Consider the following 16,549-nt stretch of genomic DNA (forward strand, 5'->3'; position numbering starts at 1 on the left):
GTGATGGGCTGCCTTCTCCCCAGAGATATTGAAAATGGCTTTGCCCTGCTGTCCAGCTGACGTTATGCTGAGGAGCCCCAGGCCTGACTGCAGAAGCCCAGTGGCCAGTCCCACCAGCTTCTGGTAATGGGGTGGGGGTGGGTGCGACTTCCTCTCCAAGACAGTGGTTCAGGATGAGGCTGGGTTCCCACCTCAAATACACTTTGCTGGTATTTAAACTGGCCTGAGGGGTCTACAGAACATTTCCAGGCAGAGATGGAAGCAGAAATGGCATCAGTCAGCATAACTGTAAACAGCAGGTGCAAAAACGCTGAGCTGGGACTGCATGTTGAGGCAGGGGTGGGACAGGGGTCGTGCAGGAACATGGGGCAAGTGCAGCTTAAGGCATTTGGATTTACTCTTGGAAACAAAGGGAGGGGATCTGAGGGCTTCACATGGGATTTGTGCTCATGAACATGGACGTGTGCTCTGTGCACAGGGACTGAGCGGGCAGTGAGATCAGACCCACAGCTTCAGAGATGAGGTGGACTCGAGTACTGTTCAGCAAACATTCAGTGCTGCCCTTTGGCTTTGGCTTTTATTACTTGGAAACTCCACCCCACTGAGGCCGGGCTTTGACGGCTGATGTTGGTGGGAGGGACGTCAGCAAAGCCTTGCAACATGTGTGAGGGATCTGGCTTCCGCTCTTGAGCGCCTGCCACCACCACGGGAAGAACATGCACATGAACTCAGCAGAATGAGGGACACAAAGAGCAGACCCAGACCCAAGCCACAGCCTGGACCCCCAAACTCCAAATGATGTGCAGACCTGTGGGCGAGAGGCTTGTACTTAATCATGGAAGCACTGAATTGGTGCGATTTGCTCAGTAGCCTCCCAAGATGTTAAATAGGGGGCTGGGACACTCCCTCCCTTACCCCCAACCTTGCATCCTTCAAGCCTCAGTTTAAATGTTGCCTCCCCAGGCCAGCATCCCTGCCTCCCAACCCAAGGCAGGTCCCGTCACTTCCCTTCCTCAGCACCCTGTGCACCTCTGGATCAATGCCAGGTGGCATCTGCTCCCCAGCTAGTCGTTGCTGCAGCTCAGCACTTCACACAGGACCAGGCACAGGACAGGTGCTCACAAAACAGCTGTCAAGTTGAGGATGAATGAGCAATTCTCATGCACAGATTGTTGGGTGATGTCCAAGGTGACACGGTGAGGCACTTCAGGACCAGGTGATGCTTGTTTCTTCTGGCTGGTCCTTGCTTTGTGCTGCTGGAGAGGCTTCACCCTTCTGGCCACCTGAGCCTTAGTAAGGCTGGTGACATCTCCTCCCACCATTACAGTCCAGGTGAAGGCACAGCCAGTCACAGAAGTCAACACTGATCTGACCTCTACAGCCGTTGGGAGGAGGAATTGGTCAAACCTATCGAAATTCTTAGTAAGGCTGGTGACATCTCCTCCCACCATTACAGTCCAGGTGAAGGCACAGCCAGTCACAGAGGTCAACACTGATCTGACCTCTACAGCCGTTGGGAGGAGGAATTGGTCAAACCTATCGAAATTTGCAATGAGCTGGGAGTGCATCATAAATGCTGCCTCTATGGTGGATGAAAGGAGACCACTGATACAGCAGGAAAGGTGCAATTCCATGAGTACATGCTGCTCATGGATGCAGAGTTGGCAGCAGCGCTCTTGGTAAGTCCCCAGACATGGTTGTCTTGAGAGAAGGAGGGATCCTGGGCAGCCAGAGCAGAGAGCTGACCCCCCGGCAGTTTGCTGAACTGAGAGCACAGCCTGGGCTCCTGGCTGGCTGCTTAGAGTCCCACATCAACTTGTCCACGTGTCATCCCTAAAGAGGGAAAGGTATGCAATTGGGTACCTTCACCCATAAGTGTGGCCTCCCAAGATGTCAAGGACAAGGTCCGCAGGCCACTGATGCTCATTCCATGGAGACTGGTTGGGTCCACTCACCAACCCACCCAGTGCCAGCCACGGAATTCCATGAGTACATGCTGCTCATGGATGCAGAGCTGGCAGCAGCGCTCTTGGTAAGTCCCCAGACATGGTTGTCTTGAGAGAAGGAGGGATCCTGCGCAGCCAGAGCAGAGAGCTGACCCCCCGGCAGTTTGCTGAACTGAGAGCACAGCCTGGGCTCCTGGCTGGCTGCTTAGAGTCCCACATCGACTTGTCCACGTGTCATCCCTAAAGAGGGAAAGGTATGCAAGTGGGTACCTTCACCCATAAGTGAGGCCTCCCAAGATGTCAAGGACAAGGTCCGCAGGCCGCTGATGCTCATTCCATGGAGACTGGTTGGGTCCACTCACCAACCCACCCAGTGCCAGCCACGGGCACCCCGCCTCTGCTAGACACAGCCAATGACCCCAAATTCCTTCTGTGCTGGGAACACTCCCCGCATGGCTGCTGAGATCGTGATGTGCAAACTGTGTTTGTGCTGCACCATGGGGTGTGTGCCACAGCAGCCAGGCCACGAGACAGCATCTCAAGCAGAGCAAATTGTGTGAAGCTGCTGGTGCAACATGATGTGTAGATGAGTGTACAGCTTACTCCAATTTCGAGAAGAGAGACTTTGGAGAACTGTGATAAAAAACGTAGTTGTGTTTGCAGGATCACATGGGAATTTTGCTGTAAATATTTCTCTGCCAGAGCAGCACAGTGTTGCATGCAGGGGAGTGAGGACCTGTGAGTTTGATTTAACCCTTTCTGGGGTGCCTGCCAAAATATCTGGTATGTAAAGTTTGTCATGAGCATGATGGTTTGAAAACCACTGGCTGTGTGCCCTGGGGTAGAAGGCACCAGCTACAGGTGAGGAGCTCTGCTGAGCAACCACATCACACCTCCAGGGTGATGCCGAGAGGATCCCCTAATGGGGCAAACCCTGGTGGCATCGGGCTGGGGGGACAGAGAGCCTGTCTGGAGTGAAGGGCACAGTAATAGTCACAGCAGTGGCTGGAAACAGTCCACAAGGTCGTCTTCCCCATCTGGGATGTTCCCCAGCTGGAATGTTCCCTGCTATAAGAGGGCATGTCAGAGATGGAGGAGATGCAGGACACCTGGCAACTGACCAGAAACAACATCTGGCCTTCATCACCCCAGCTCCTTAGAGAAGCAGATTCTGTCTGGGGCACAAGGGAGGTTGTCCGGTCGCGGGCTAACGCTTCAGATGACTATTGTCTGCCAGGCTCTAAGAGAATTCCTCCACAAATTAAACTCACAGCTCAGAAACTTGTCACTGTCACTTACCAGAGTGCGGAAGCATAGTTTCCCCTGAGAAAACCTACTATTCAATCCATGATTTTAATCAGATCGTCAATTAAGAGCTAATTACTCAACTTACTGATCAAAGAATTGTATGTTCACCCCAGCTTTACTCTGGAGACCCAGGTCCTCTAGTGTTTGCACTTGGAGTTGAGGAAGACGTTTTTAACCACACGAGTGATGGACATGTGTTTGCTAAGAAACTCCCACATCTCCAATCACAGTAGTGTCTACTTAGAGGACCTAGGAAAAAAACCACACTTCTAGGAGTTTGAAAATGGACCTACACCTTCATGAGAAGTGCACGCTGCTGACAGTCTAAATAAGTGCTACTCTCTGGATGGGCTATGAAATTCATTTCCTGAGACCGCAAGAAATCTGCCTTCCTGAAACCTGAGATGGATGCTAATAAAACAAGGTATTGGGGTGACCCGGCGTTGGCCCAATGGTAGGGCAGCCCACACCCCTAGCCCGGGCCAGGTGAGGGGCTCTGTTCAGGCAGCATCAATCCAGGCCTCAAGCAAATATCAGCGATCCCAGAGGTAGTGTCTGGACACCCCACACAGGCAGCACCCCCTCCACCAGGGAGAGGCTTCCCATTCTCACCTGAGTGTTTCTCCTTCAACATCTACTATGGGTATTTCCCTCTTGACCTTTCTTCAAGAAAATGTCAGGCTCCCATTCAAGTAACCAACAAAAAGCAGGAGCTGAGTGAAATGCCCTTGAAAATGCTTCCATCAGGAAACATTCAGACACTTTAAATATACACTTTGCATCGAGTTTAATGAACACTTTGCTGCCTTTGATAACTATGATTTCTTTATCCACCTGGTAAACAGCGACCAAGAGCTTTTTAGTTTTATTCTGCAGATAAAATGTTGCTCAGTGGTCCTTCTCCAGTGGCTGCCCAGCACCAGCTTCCCTGTGGGTGGTAGGGGAAAGGGCCATGCACCCCCTTTGTGGGAGGTCTCTGCTGCGCTCCTCAGATGTCCACCCCCAAATCCAGCTGGGACAGAAAACCCACCTGAAGAGCCTTTAAAATTAGGTGTGAATATGAATTGCTCTGGCACCTTGTGTTATGTGTCTGGGTCCCAGAAGTAGCCAGATCTGTGAATGAGGCACCAGGACATGTCCACCAGGGCCTGGGAAGGCCCAGAGGGAGCAAGCCCAGAAGAGCCTTTGTTCCTTCACATGCCTCCTCAAATCTCCCTGTGCAGAGGGGAAGCTGCTGCTTTTGTCTGAAACTTCCTGTCAGCTCTGCTGGGGGGTGTGTCTCCTCTTTACTACACGTGACCTGGGCACCTTCATCGGGACAGGCACCTGGCTGAGGCTGGCCAAGTAGCACCTGGTCCCTCTGAATGTGAGACTGGCCCAGGTGAGCACACCACCCTGCGGCCTTGGAGTCCACCTCCCAGGATGCTATGAACTCAAGTTGGAGGAGCAGAGAGAGGATCGCCAGCTCCAAGGAGATGAAGCCCAGAGCCAATAGTTGCTGCCACCTGTAGAGTTGCTGCTCGAGAAGGGACCAGCACAGAGGGAAGAGTTCTGAGAGACGGATGGAGGGGAGGGTGCTGTGAACTGCTGGATCTCTAGAGCCATCTGTCTGATACAATCCAATCTTTATTACGTTTTAATTTTTATTTTGCTTCATTTAGTTTGGCTTTGGTTTTACTACTTGGAACCAAAAGGATCTTTAGTTCTATACCATTTAAAGGAGATATTAGTCCAGTTCACATCAGAGAAATTTCAGGCTTAGATGGGCAAAGTGACTTGCCTGAGGTCACCCAGGTAGGAAAAGGTACAGCCTTGATGATCTCCAGTGGTCTTAACTCCAGTGGTCTTAACCACTAATCAAATGCCTTTGGCTCTCAAGCCTCAATGAACACAGGATCTTGTTAAACACAGGTTGCAGGGACCCCACCAGCAGGGATTCTATTCAATAGGTTCAGACAGGTCCCAGGAATATGCATTTTCAACAAATATCCCTGGTGATTCTGGTGCAGACTACATCCTAATCTCCTGTGCAATATTGGCTACTCTTGATCATTCACATGTAACATTTGTATCCAAGATTTCTACCAAGGATCAAAACCTTGTGCATTCTCATTGAATCTCCATTAACAAAAGAGGAGCCAGAGAGAAGTTGAAGGAGACGCGGTCCCTCCGCCAGTCTCTCCACTGGCTCCAAGCAGGCCTGTATAGGACTGTGTATCTGACAATGGTGTGTGAGCTCTGCCAGGCCCCATAAAGGTCAGCCTTACAGGTAGCACCCAGGGACACACTGCTGCCTGTAGAAGGCACATAGGTGTTGTCCACCTCCTCCTCCAAGGCCCTTTGTGTGGAAAGCTCAAGTGACAGAGTCTCAAGCCTGAGCGTCAGGGGGACCTGGTGTCCTGTGCACACAACTTTACATTCATCTCCTGCACATTACATATGTTAGCCCCTCTTTGCATGGGTCACTTACAGGCACATGTCTGGCAGTTGCATGAGGATCGAGGAGAAGACTTCATTTTGCAGGTATTTCCTCTGGCTGCATTGTTTTTTCTTCCTCTATTTTCTCTTTGCTTTGATTCCCTCACATCTATGTTTCATCGTTTGGTATCTTGAGTCTGTAAGAGTCGTTAAATGGACCCATTCAGAATGAGGTGGGGCGTCTGAAATGGACCCACTCGATTCCCACCCCATAAAGAAGGGGCTCTGTTTCTCTGTTTATACCTGAAAAGTTTGCTGGAAGTGAACAGCTCTGATGATTAAAAACTTTGCCATTAAAACTCCTACTTCATAGGATCTTTCTGAAGAAAAGTGAAACTAATAATTTAGGTTTAACTGTGTCCAAATGTGCTGGGTAACACAGACAACCATATCTGCTACCAAAAAGTAGGCAGGGCAAGGCGGGAAGTCCGAGCATGGCATCCGTGGGAGGGGGGAAACACAGTTATGGTAAGGAATTACAAAGAATCCTCAGTGTAACAGAATTTTTTAAAAGGCATAGACCAGTTGGGTGGTTGGGCTTAGAAGGGGTAAAAGGCTTCCTTGGTCCACCGCCTCACCTCACCCAGCAACCCCCTCCCTGACGTGGCCACAGCACTGCTCGGTCTAGAAACCCCATGGCTGCCACACTGTGAGGCCCTTCTCTGCCCCCCTGCCTCCCACAGGGGTCCTGCTTCTTTCTGAAACACTACCTCATTCAGCCTTCAGGTCACCACTTTCTCTGTGTTTGTTCTTATCTGGCTTCAATGGCCTTTCCTTCCCTGTCTTTGCTGGACTCTTTTTCTCCCAAACTTCTTGGCACAGTTGTCCCCAGGGCTCAGTCTTTGGACCACTTCCCTTCATCAGTGACTCATCCCCTGCTGATGGGGACGAGTGCCTTGGCATTAAATGCCACCTCTATCTGCACAACTTCTGCACTTACCCACGCAGCCCAAACCTCTTCACAAACTCCAACCCACACATCCCATTGCCTTTGCAGTATCTCCTTTTGGGTATATATCATACTAACATGTCCTCTCGAACTCGTCCCAACCCTGCTCTTCCACAGTAAACAGCAGCGCCAGCCACCCTGAGAGCTGCTTTCCTGATCCCTCTCTTTCTATGCACCTGCCATCCATCGCTCAGCAGACTCTACCCCATCTTCAGAATACGCCCGCCTCTGACTCCTTCTCCTCTGCCTCCACCTTCTGCTCTGGGCAGAGTCACTGTCATCCCTTGACAGTCCTCGCCTTCCCGCTTCTCCCACCCTTGCCCTGCAGTCTGTTGTCCACCCAGCACCAGGTACTGGGCAGGTCACCCCTCCCTCAGTGGCTTTTCACTCCATCAAAAGAAAAGCCAAAAGAGAAAACAATGATGACATGGTGAAATCCTTGTGGTGAAGACTTAGCTGCCACGCCTGGTGTCGATTCTTCCTTTCTTTAGTGATAGTTCTGGTTTTTAGGTGGGCACGTGGTCACCTGAATTACAAATATGTTTCCCGTCTCTTGCAGTCAGTGAAGGTGGGCAACTAAGTTACGGATGATGATCTGTAAGCAGGAATGTTGTTCAAGAGCTTCTGGAAACCTCCTTACAAGGTAAGGAGTGACCAGATGTGAAGGCTGGAGCTCCAGCAGCCACTTTGGGAGGGAGAATGGGAACCATGAGCTCAGGTGGTGGAGTGGAAGGACAGAAGCGTTTCTGGTCCCTGAGCCCACTCTGAGCTTCATGCTAGCTGTGAGTGCCAACTCCGTGCTTCCTGTACATGAAAGGTAATGCCTTCTGTCTTGTTTTTGCCACTGTTATTTTGGGTTTCTGTTTATGTAGCTGAACCTAATCACAGGGAATACCACACAACACGGGCCGAGTGTGCAGTTATAACAAGGTGTTTCTCCTACAGTAGAACATCAGCACCCTCTGTTATGTCCCAATCTTCATGGTGCCCCTTCGTCCCCAGGCTGCTGCTTCGGAAGAGCTGCTGATTGCTCTGACCCCCAGGCCTGAACATTCAGGAGGCAGCTCTCACATTTCCCAGTAAGTCCATAGCATGTGTCTTTGGTTCTTTGAATATTCCCTGACTTTGTCCAATTTTTACTCACAACGAGTGCCCCCTCAACCCTGTTAACTTAAGGGGAATTATTATTCTGACCTTCTCAGTTGTAGAAAAAATCAACTGAGTATCATGGGTCAACTTCTAGCCACTCACCTGGTGATGTCTGTAAATCCACAGTCTGTGCTCACCAGGTAAGAGCTCGTGGACCATGTCCTTTGATTACAGCACTTCCAGGCTGCTTGTCACACTGAGATGCGAACAGAAACAGAACTGGGCAGGCAGAAGTCTCCAGAGATGCCTGGAAGAGGGACTGGGTAGCTGCCATCTGGCCAGATTTCTGGAAGGTTCTCCACACTAACATCTCATTACGTTGTTCCTCCCAGTGGTCCTCTGAGGTGGATATCATCACCCCAGAATTGCAGATAAGAAAGAGGTGACCTGCCTATGGTCACACCACAGGTACATGGCCAGTCTTGGATCTGAACCCATGCCTGTCTGACCCTAAGTTTGATCTCTAATCTCTGCTCTGGGTGAACAGCCTTTGACTGTAAACCACTAGAGCCCAAGCTCAGGGCAATGCTGTAAATTCACTTCTGTGCCCTCTTAAGGCTGTCATCTGTTCATGAGGCCCTGAGCTCCCCATGGGGAGAGCTTAGCCCCAGGCCAGAGCTGAGCCCAGGGTGTAGTGTGAGGAGGCAGTGGCCCGGCCTGGCCACCTGCCATGGCACCCACATAAGCAGCCACCACTCCGAAAGACAAAACCTCCTGTGCAGAAGACAGGTCCGGAAGGTCCCAGAGCACGGGCCACAGGACGTGAAGGAAAAAGAAACAAAAAGCTGCTGATAAAACTCATGCTCTCAAGCTAACCTTTACTGGAAAAAGGCCAAGCAATCTTGCTAGACCTTTTGTGTCATGACAATTAAGCAGCTGGCTTATGAACCATTAAGCTGACGGTGCTCTTTGATTATCGTTTAGATTTTGTTGAAATTCACAAGCTGGTCCATCTTTCATAATAATCTAACAAGTCATCCATCACGTTTACAGCTACAGAAAGAGAGGGCAGCAAGTGTCGTGTTCTGGTAATGTCTCCAGTAATGTTTATTTTTTCTTTATGCCCTGAAAGCAGCACTGTCCATGTGGATAGTGGAGAGTCGATGGGAAAGACAGTCATGCAGCCATCGATGGGACGTGACAGGGAGACCGTAGAAGCTGTTTCCTCGTTCCAAGGGAAGGAAAGAAAAGCTCAATCAGAAAGGCTCCCTGTCCCCTCCTTTCCTCCAACCTGACCGTGTCCTGCTGCAGAGTCCCATGAGTCAGTTCCGAGAGGAGGTTACCCACGGCCCGGTGGTTTGTGGGAATCACAGACTGTCATTTGCGATAGCCCCATCTGATGTCTCTGGGATGTCCTGGGGCTTTGCAAGCCAAACCCATTGTCATAATAGCTCCTGTGTTTACAAGGGGCCTCCATTCAGAAGCAGCTCAGGCAAATTTCTCCTGCCCAGGGATGTGCTCAAGTCTCAAGTTCTTCCACTTCTGCTCTGGGGGAGGAAGGTCTCTGAGGGAGGGGACAGCCCAGCCCAAATATTTGCAGAGGTGACCACTGTGTCCTGTGCATGGGCTGGGCATGCCTTCTGTCACCTGCACGTGTGCTGAAGAGCCAGTGTTCCCCCAGCCCAGACAACTACGCATGTCTCCAGGAAATAATCAGTCCATTGAGGTGCAAGCTGCAAGCTTGCTTAGCACTTTTCAGCTTCTGCTGCAGAAACCTCTTGGGTCCCTTGTGAGTGTGGGCTTGGAGTGGATCAGGTTAAGGACGAGGAGAAGGCAGAAGGTGCAGGCAGGGAGGGGTATCTGAGCCATGGTGGCCAAAGGCAGCATCCTGGAGAATGATCAGGATCATGACAGACAAAGGACAGCAGTTATGGTCGAGGACCAGCCCCCTACGGACAGACCGCCAAGGAGAAAGAGACCACCAGGTGTGGACCTTTAATCTCAGTCACTGCAGTTTCTGGCACATTGGAAGGGGAATGGGAGAGAAACACGGTGATTCCCTCCAACCCCCACATAATCTCTCCTGACAGAAGAGAACTTGAACAGGAAAAAGGTTAAAAGAAGAGCAAGGAAGACATCAGCAGACAGACATGCAGCTTCTCCTGCACTCCCTGCAACACGACGCTTGTGATTCACAGGGAGCCGCTTCCATCCTCTGGTGCTGGAGGGCGAGGAGCGGGGCCATCAGCACAGGACGGATGAATGATCGCCTCTCACACCTCTGAGGCAGAAGCTTCTAGAATGTGGAGCAAGCCCTGGAACCTCCAGCTTGCTCAAGAGAGGGAGTTACTGCCCTTGTTGTACTGGCTTTGGAATGAGGGGGTGGGAAGAAGGATTTGGTCTTTGGTTATGACGCTCAACCATGAGAAAGCTGAAACACACTTTATTGTTTTCTCACTTGAAAAAAGACATAGTTTCAGCCTCATGCTGTGGGCTCCTGGGTTATTCCCATTTCAATGGCCTTGTTAACTGGTTAATTCTTGGGTTAAACCAAGTAACCAGACAGGTGACTGGAAAAGCCAGGGGCTCTGTTCCTGCTCCAATTAATGTCTTCTCAGGGTGGACCATAGAGTCTGGATTCACTCCCTAAAACAATTGGAGGAAATAAAATTATGACTTATGAAAAGGTTGGTCACTATTACTGACAGCCTCATATCACAAAGGAAGGCATTTTCAGAAAGAAGGCCCTTGATCACTGAGAATTATTGATTCCCAAGCCCAGGAAATGCCACTTGGAACTTTGGCCAAAAGACTCCATTAGAGCAAAGAGAAGTCAAACAACACCAGTGGTGATTAGCAGTATCAACAGCAGGTCCTAAAGTTGGCATGCACCTAGCCAGGACAGCCAGCAGGTGAGGGGCATCTGTCACCTGTCCAAATGCCAGCCAGCTTTGATCAAAAGCTGAAAAAACAAAACAGTTTCACAAGCAGGCTTTAGGTTAATTGTATATTTTTTTAATGAAATGAAAATAGCTTTTCTTTTTTTTTTTTTTTTGTCTTTTTTTGTGTCCGGCAACGGACCGCAACCCTCAGTGTTGCGCCCGCACCGGACCGGGACCGGCAACGGGATTGCAACCCTCGGTGTTGCTCCCACACCTCGCTCAGCCAGTGAGCGGGAACCGGTCTGTATGTGGGATCCAAACCCTCGGCGGGAGCGCCGCCGCGCTTCCCAAGCGGCGCACTATAGCAGTGCGCCACCGGGCCGGCCCCTCGGATGCATTTTTATTGTCTTCATTCTGAGGGTCCAGTTGGACCTTCCCTGAGGCTTCCCTGACGACAGCTCCACTTTTACTAAAGGGAAGGCAGTGGGGGGTGAGGAGACGGAAGACTCCTGTAGATGGCCAGGCCTGCAGCATTGTGAAACTGCAGATGAAGAGAAGATTTGGGCACCTTTGTATTGGCAAGAAGATAACCAAGGACAGTGTTTAGAATCACAAATGCTTTTGAAGCCACAAGACATTGTACACATTAAATTACTTCATCTCCCTCAGCCTCAGTTTGCTCACCCATAAAATAGGTGGCAGGGCTGCGGTGCATACAAAGCACTGAGCTCAGTGTCTGTTTCACACAAGTGATGAATTCTGCACATAGTAGGGTGAATGGGGGACATACGTACAGATCCATGAAACATGATCTGTGTGATTAGCTGAGGTAACTGAGGAATATCGCCCAAGAGCAAACTGAGGGGAGGGTGACTAACATAACGACGTGAACAGATTGTAGAGAAACCACAGGGGGATAACTTGGTGAATGTTTCACCTGGGACGAGGGTGGACAGGGAATGAGGAGAGACATGTGACCAAAGCGGCCCTGCAGGAGAGCTCCAGTGTGACTCGCATGTGCTCCATCCCCACCACGCTGCTGAGAGGAGCCTTCTCTGAGCTCAGTCTGCCTGCTCCCTGATTTGACGCAGCTCTGCCAGAATCTCTGACACAACAGCTGCTACACAACCCACAGCCTGGGGTCAGAGCACGCATGCAAGTGGAGGAAGGGACAGACCTAGTAAAGAAAGAAAGAAGGGCATAAAAAATGGGTGCAGGGAGAAACCAAATGTGTTGATGTTAGCTATACTAGGTGCTTGTGACAGAAAGAGTAAGGAGCTGAAGCCTAGATGATCTGCATTAAACTAAATGTAATTAGTATAATTAAATACAAATTAATGTGAAAATATAATTAATGCATACTAATTACAGTACATGTGAAGCCTGTGGTGTTTATCTGATCTGAAGGGGCCATAATTAGCAGCCCAAGTGATTAGCAAGAACAAAATTCTAGCAAGCAAGACAGATTATCCTTAAATGTTAAGTAGGTATTATTCTAACCCTTGTAATTTCCTATTGCCAAATTTATTTCAAAAGTCATTAGCTAATTTTTGACATTCTGGATCTGAGAAAATAAAACATATTAAAATGTATTCATTGTTCAGGAGACATCAGCCACAAGGAACAAGCCCAGGTTTAGGCCACAGTATCTCCCTATCACTTTTCTGAAATGTTAATTGTTTCACTCTTTTGGTATGTCTCTGCAAACAGTCCCCTTATTAAGCCCTCCAGGAATGTTGCTAATGTGCCCTGTGTTTCCTGCTGAGACATTGATACAGACAGAATCCACAAAACAGCAGAACTCACCCAGGTGTGGAATGAAGGGAGTCCCCAAATGACAGCCACATGGCACACATTGTAAACGACCAGTCCAGATGCATTAAGAAATTGGAGGGATCCCAGATGGAGTTCTCAGGAAAAAAATAACAATAATAATTCCATGTAGCTGCTAGTGTGAGAGAAGCTGGATAAATTTGAACATATGGGAAGGCACTTTATACTTTGCTATGGTCTGAATGTTTGTGGCCTTCCCCGCCCCCGCAAAATTCCTATGTTGAAATCCTAACGCCCAAAGTGATGGTATTAGGAGGTGGGGCCATTGGAGGTAATTAGGTCACAAGGGAAGAGCCCTCATGAATGGGATTAGAGCCCTTATAAAAGAGGCCCAAGGGAGATTGTTTGCCCCTTCCACCATGTGAGGGCACAGTCAGAAGGCACTATGAGAAACGGGCACTCAAGAAATGATGCCTTGATCTTGGACTTCCAGCCACCAGAACTGTGAGAATTAAATTTCTGTAGTTTGTAAGCCACACAGTCTATGGTATTGTTATAGCAGCCCGAACAGACGAAGACCTACTTCTATCAAAAAGAATAAAAGAAAAATTATAAATTATAAGAAATGAAAGATCTTAGCATAAATACAAAGAAACTGAAAGGCAGCATGCTTTAAAGAAGTAATGGAGTATGAGAACAAAACACATTTGACCTTAACACTGGAAATGTTTCCTTTTAAATGGCTCATGGGTTGCGGTATTGGGAAATGTGGTAGGGAGGGAAATGCACAGCCCTTATGCACACTATTCACATAGACATAAACCAAGGGAGGTCTAGTTATGATTACAGGACTAAGTGCATATTTTATCAGCTTTATGGTATAAAAACAATCATCTGGTAGGAGATGAGAGATTAAAGAGGGAGAGGAGGGGGAGAGAAGAATAGCAACCTCCTCGCTTTACAGGGTGGGGACCATCAGACAGTGTCAAAAATAGATGGGACAAGAAACAGGTTTGCACATATCGATTTAAAGTTACGAAGGCAACCACTGCAGACAAACAGACAAACAGTTTCAACAAACAAACTCTTATTGCTGCTGCTAGACACAAGGAAGACAACTGCATCCTCCTGTCCTGCAGGGCGTCAGAACTGTTGTGTTGCTGATGTTTGCTCACTTCTGACTTGTTTCCAGTGGCTTTCTGTTTGCCCTGGTGGCCGTTCCTCTCACTTGTTGGTCTCTTCGTCCCGTCCTATTTGACAGGACCCACTCATAATGTAGCACTCTAAAACAGCCTTTTAAAATTAAAATCCATTTATTCCAAGGCTCTTAGGCAGTGTTATAAATATTGGTTTAAAACATTAACCAGGGGATTATTGATAAAATAGAAAATAGAAACTATTTCCCAAGGAAATTTCATCTAAAAATATACCAGTTTCCGCTCTCAACTCATTTTAGTGAAGTGCATCAGAGGGAACACAGGGACAAGTGTCAGGTGACGGGCATTTTCTTATGCCTCTTCTACATTTTTCCCACGAATTACCCAAGAATGGATTGGAAAAAAAAAAAAAATCTATGACAGAGGGGAGCTGCCTAAAAAGAAATGTGCATATAAACAGGTCTTCCAGCTAGGGAAAAAATTTTTGCATAAATAATTCAGGTAAACCAGGTCAAAAGATGTACTTGACGATGGAGAACTTGGGTCTGAGCCACCTGGGGTGGATGCTGTAGCTGATGGATCTTGAAAAGGCTTCAGGAAATGTTCTGCTAGATGTTTTATCTCTGTCATTTCTGCCCTTGACCTTTGAAAGCCTTTCAACTCCCCAGAATCGAGTTAGAGACTCCTGGACAGAAGCTGAGGACGCAGTTCCAATGACTGGTCTTCCTGCTCAGGGCTACGTGACTTAACTGCATGAAAGTTACAGGTCACGTGAGTGCACTTGATCTCATTTTCCATCTGCAACAGTGAAAACTGCACAGCGACACTGTAAAACATCCCAGAATTATAATTAATGCTGATTGGCTGACAAAATCTCAGTGCACTACGATCTTGATTAACCAGAATGGATACAGCCATAATTGCCAACCTGTATACCATTTTTAAGAGAAAGAGACAGATCAAGCAGAAATATAATCTAAAATCAAATTATAACACAAGTTCCAGGCAATATTCTGGGCTTGGTACATATGCATCTTGGTCTATGTGCCCACACCTACAGCATAGGACACATTTAAATTTGCCCATGGGGCCCTGTCCTGGCTGACGGCCCCTCCCCTCTGACAGGCCTGGGTGCCCCCTCATCCTTCCCGATGTCCTTCCTCCTGGACCCGTTTCAGACACTGGGCTATTGGCCTGGCCACAATTCCTTGACCTATGTTTTCACTGTTTTTCATGAATATACCACTCCTGCCTCATGAAGACATCAAAGACTCTCTCCTTTGACCAAACTCGAGTCAGACTCCTCTGAGTTCTCCTTCTGACTAGTCCCTGACCTTGGCCCATTTAGTCCAGTTTTAGCAAGAATGCTGCTGAGTCAGTTCCGTGAAAATTACCCACCATTGATATCTGATCAAATTCCTCATCCCGCACCCTTAGTATGTGATCGCCCTGGTCTGCCTTCAGCAAAAATCTTGTGAAGTTGGTTTAGCCAGAATCCCCCTTACCTCTGATGTTTTCTTTTGGTAATTTTCCATCCTTCCCCACTCTGCTCCTTGGCTATAAGTTCTCACTTTTTCTTGTTTTACTTGGACTTGAGCGGGATCTCTCTCCCCTACTACAGAACTCCATCTTAGTAGCCCCTTTTGGATAAAGTCTGCCTTACCATCTTTAACAAGTGCCTGAATAATTTTTTCTTTAACAAAGATTAGGACAGGACATACCACCCTCCCACCATCCCAATGCCATGTTCCACACCCTCCCACCATTCCCAATGCCATGTTCCCCACAGCCACAGCCCCCAAATCTCAAGAAACACACAACTGGGTGACAGGCTTGGGTGTCTGGGTGGTGGAGGAGGAGGAGACACTGGGGCTGTGGGAGCTAAGGGCATCACGTAGGTGAGCAAGCCTGCAACAGGGGAATTCTCTGTAACCCACCCAGCCCAGCTCCCACCCAAAGGGGGCAGACTCTAACCCCTCACTCTGGACTGTATAGCACTTGTTTTGCTATTGCCTTCCCTTCTCTCTCCTTTACTGCGTGGATAACTTAGCAACCCCCAGGCTAATACCTGTCCTCTCTATTACACCCCACCTGAGGGTCCTCACCTCAGGCCCTTGCCACCCCTACCCATTCTCTGGATTGTGGATCACCAAGTGTTCACCTGGGCCTCAGAGGTTGCCCTGTAGAACATAAAATCTCAGGACTAGGAGGAGGAGCAAATTTGCATTCAGTCCAGCCTACTCTGGCCATACAGGCATCTCTGCCATCCGTCCTGACAGTAGAGTTGATGGCTTCACAACCTGTTTCCCCATCTGCAAATAGAAAGGATCTCTAAGGTCCCTTTTGGTGTAGACCAGCCATTGTGCTGCCCTGGGACACACCCTCTCCCGGTTCATCCCTGTGGGGTTCTACTCCCCATTCTTCCCTCACCCCCACTGTGTGTCCCCCCACCACCCCCCATCTCTGCACAGCACCCTAGAGTCTTGGCAGCATGCTCTGGGCAAGCAGCAGCAGGGCCGCTGCTGGTCACTGCTGGACACTGTGGCCAGGCACCTCCTGATGGCTAAGGCCACTGGAAGAACCACCCCACACACTGCAAACAGCCACAGAGCAAGGACCTTGGTTTACCTTGCACCTTTAAAACCAAAATAAACCTAAAGCAACCACTAGGAGGAAATTAAAAAGGATGAATGTTCCTACGTATATATAAGAAAGATCATCAGTATTATAGGAATGGAAAGAGGATGATTCCTTTCTTTCTCACATCGACCTGAGGAGGAAAACTGAGGCACAGCTTAAACAACAGAGTTTATTTCAGCCAATATGAGTAACTACAGCCTGGGAAGCCACCTCCAAGTTACCTTGGGAAGTTCTCCGAGGTACTAACAGAGCTTCGGTATTTTTACAATCACAAAAAGGGGAAGCAAAAAGAGAGGAGAGGAAACAACCCCTTAATCAGGCTTTACA

Source organism: Galeopterus variegatus, unplaced genomic scaffold (assembly GCF_000696425.1).
Source record: "Galeopterus variegatus unplaced genomic scaffold, G_variegatus-3.0.2 Scaffold2421, whole genome shotgun sequence".
NCBI classification, from domain to species: Eukaryota; Metazoa; Chordata; class Mammalia; order Dermoptera; family Cynocephalidae; genus Galeopterus; species Galeopterus variegatus.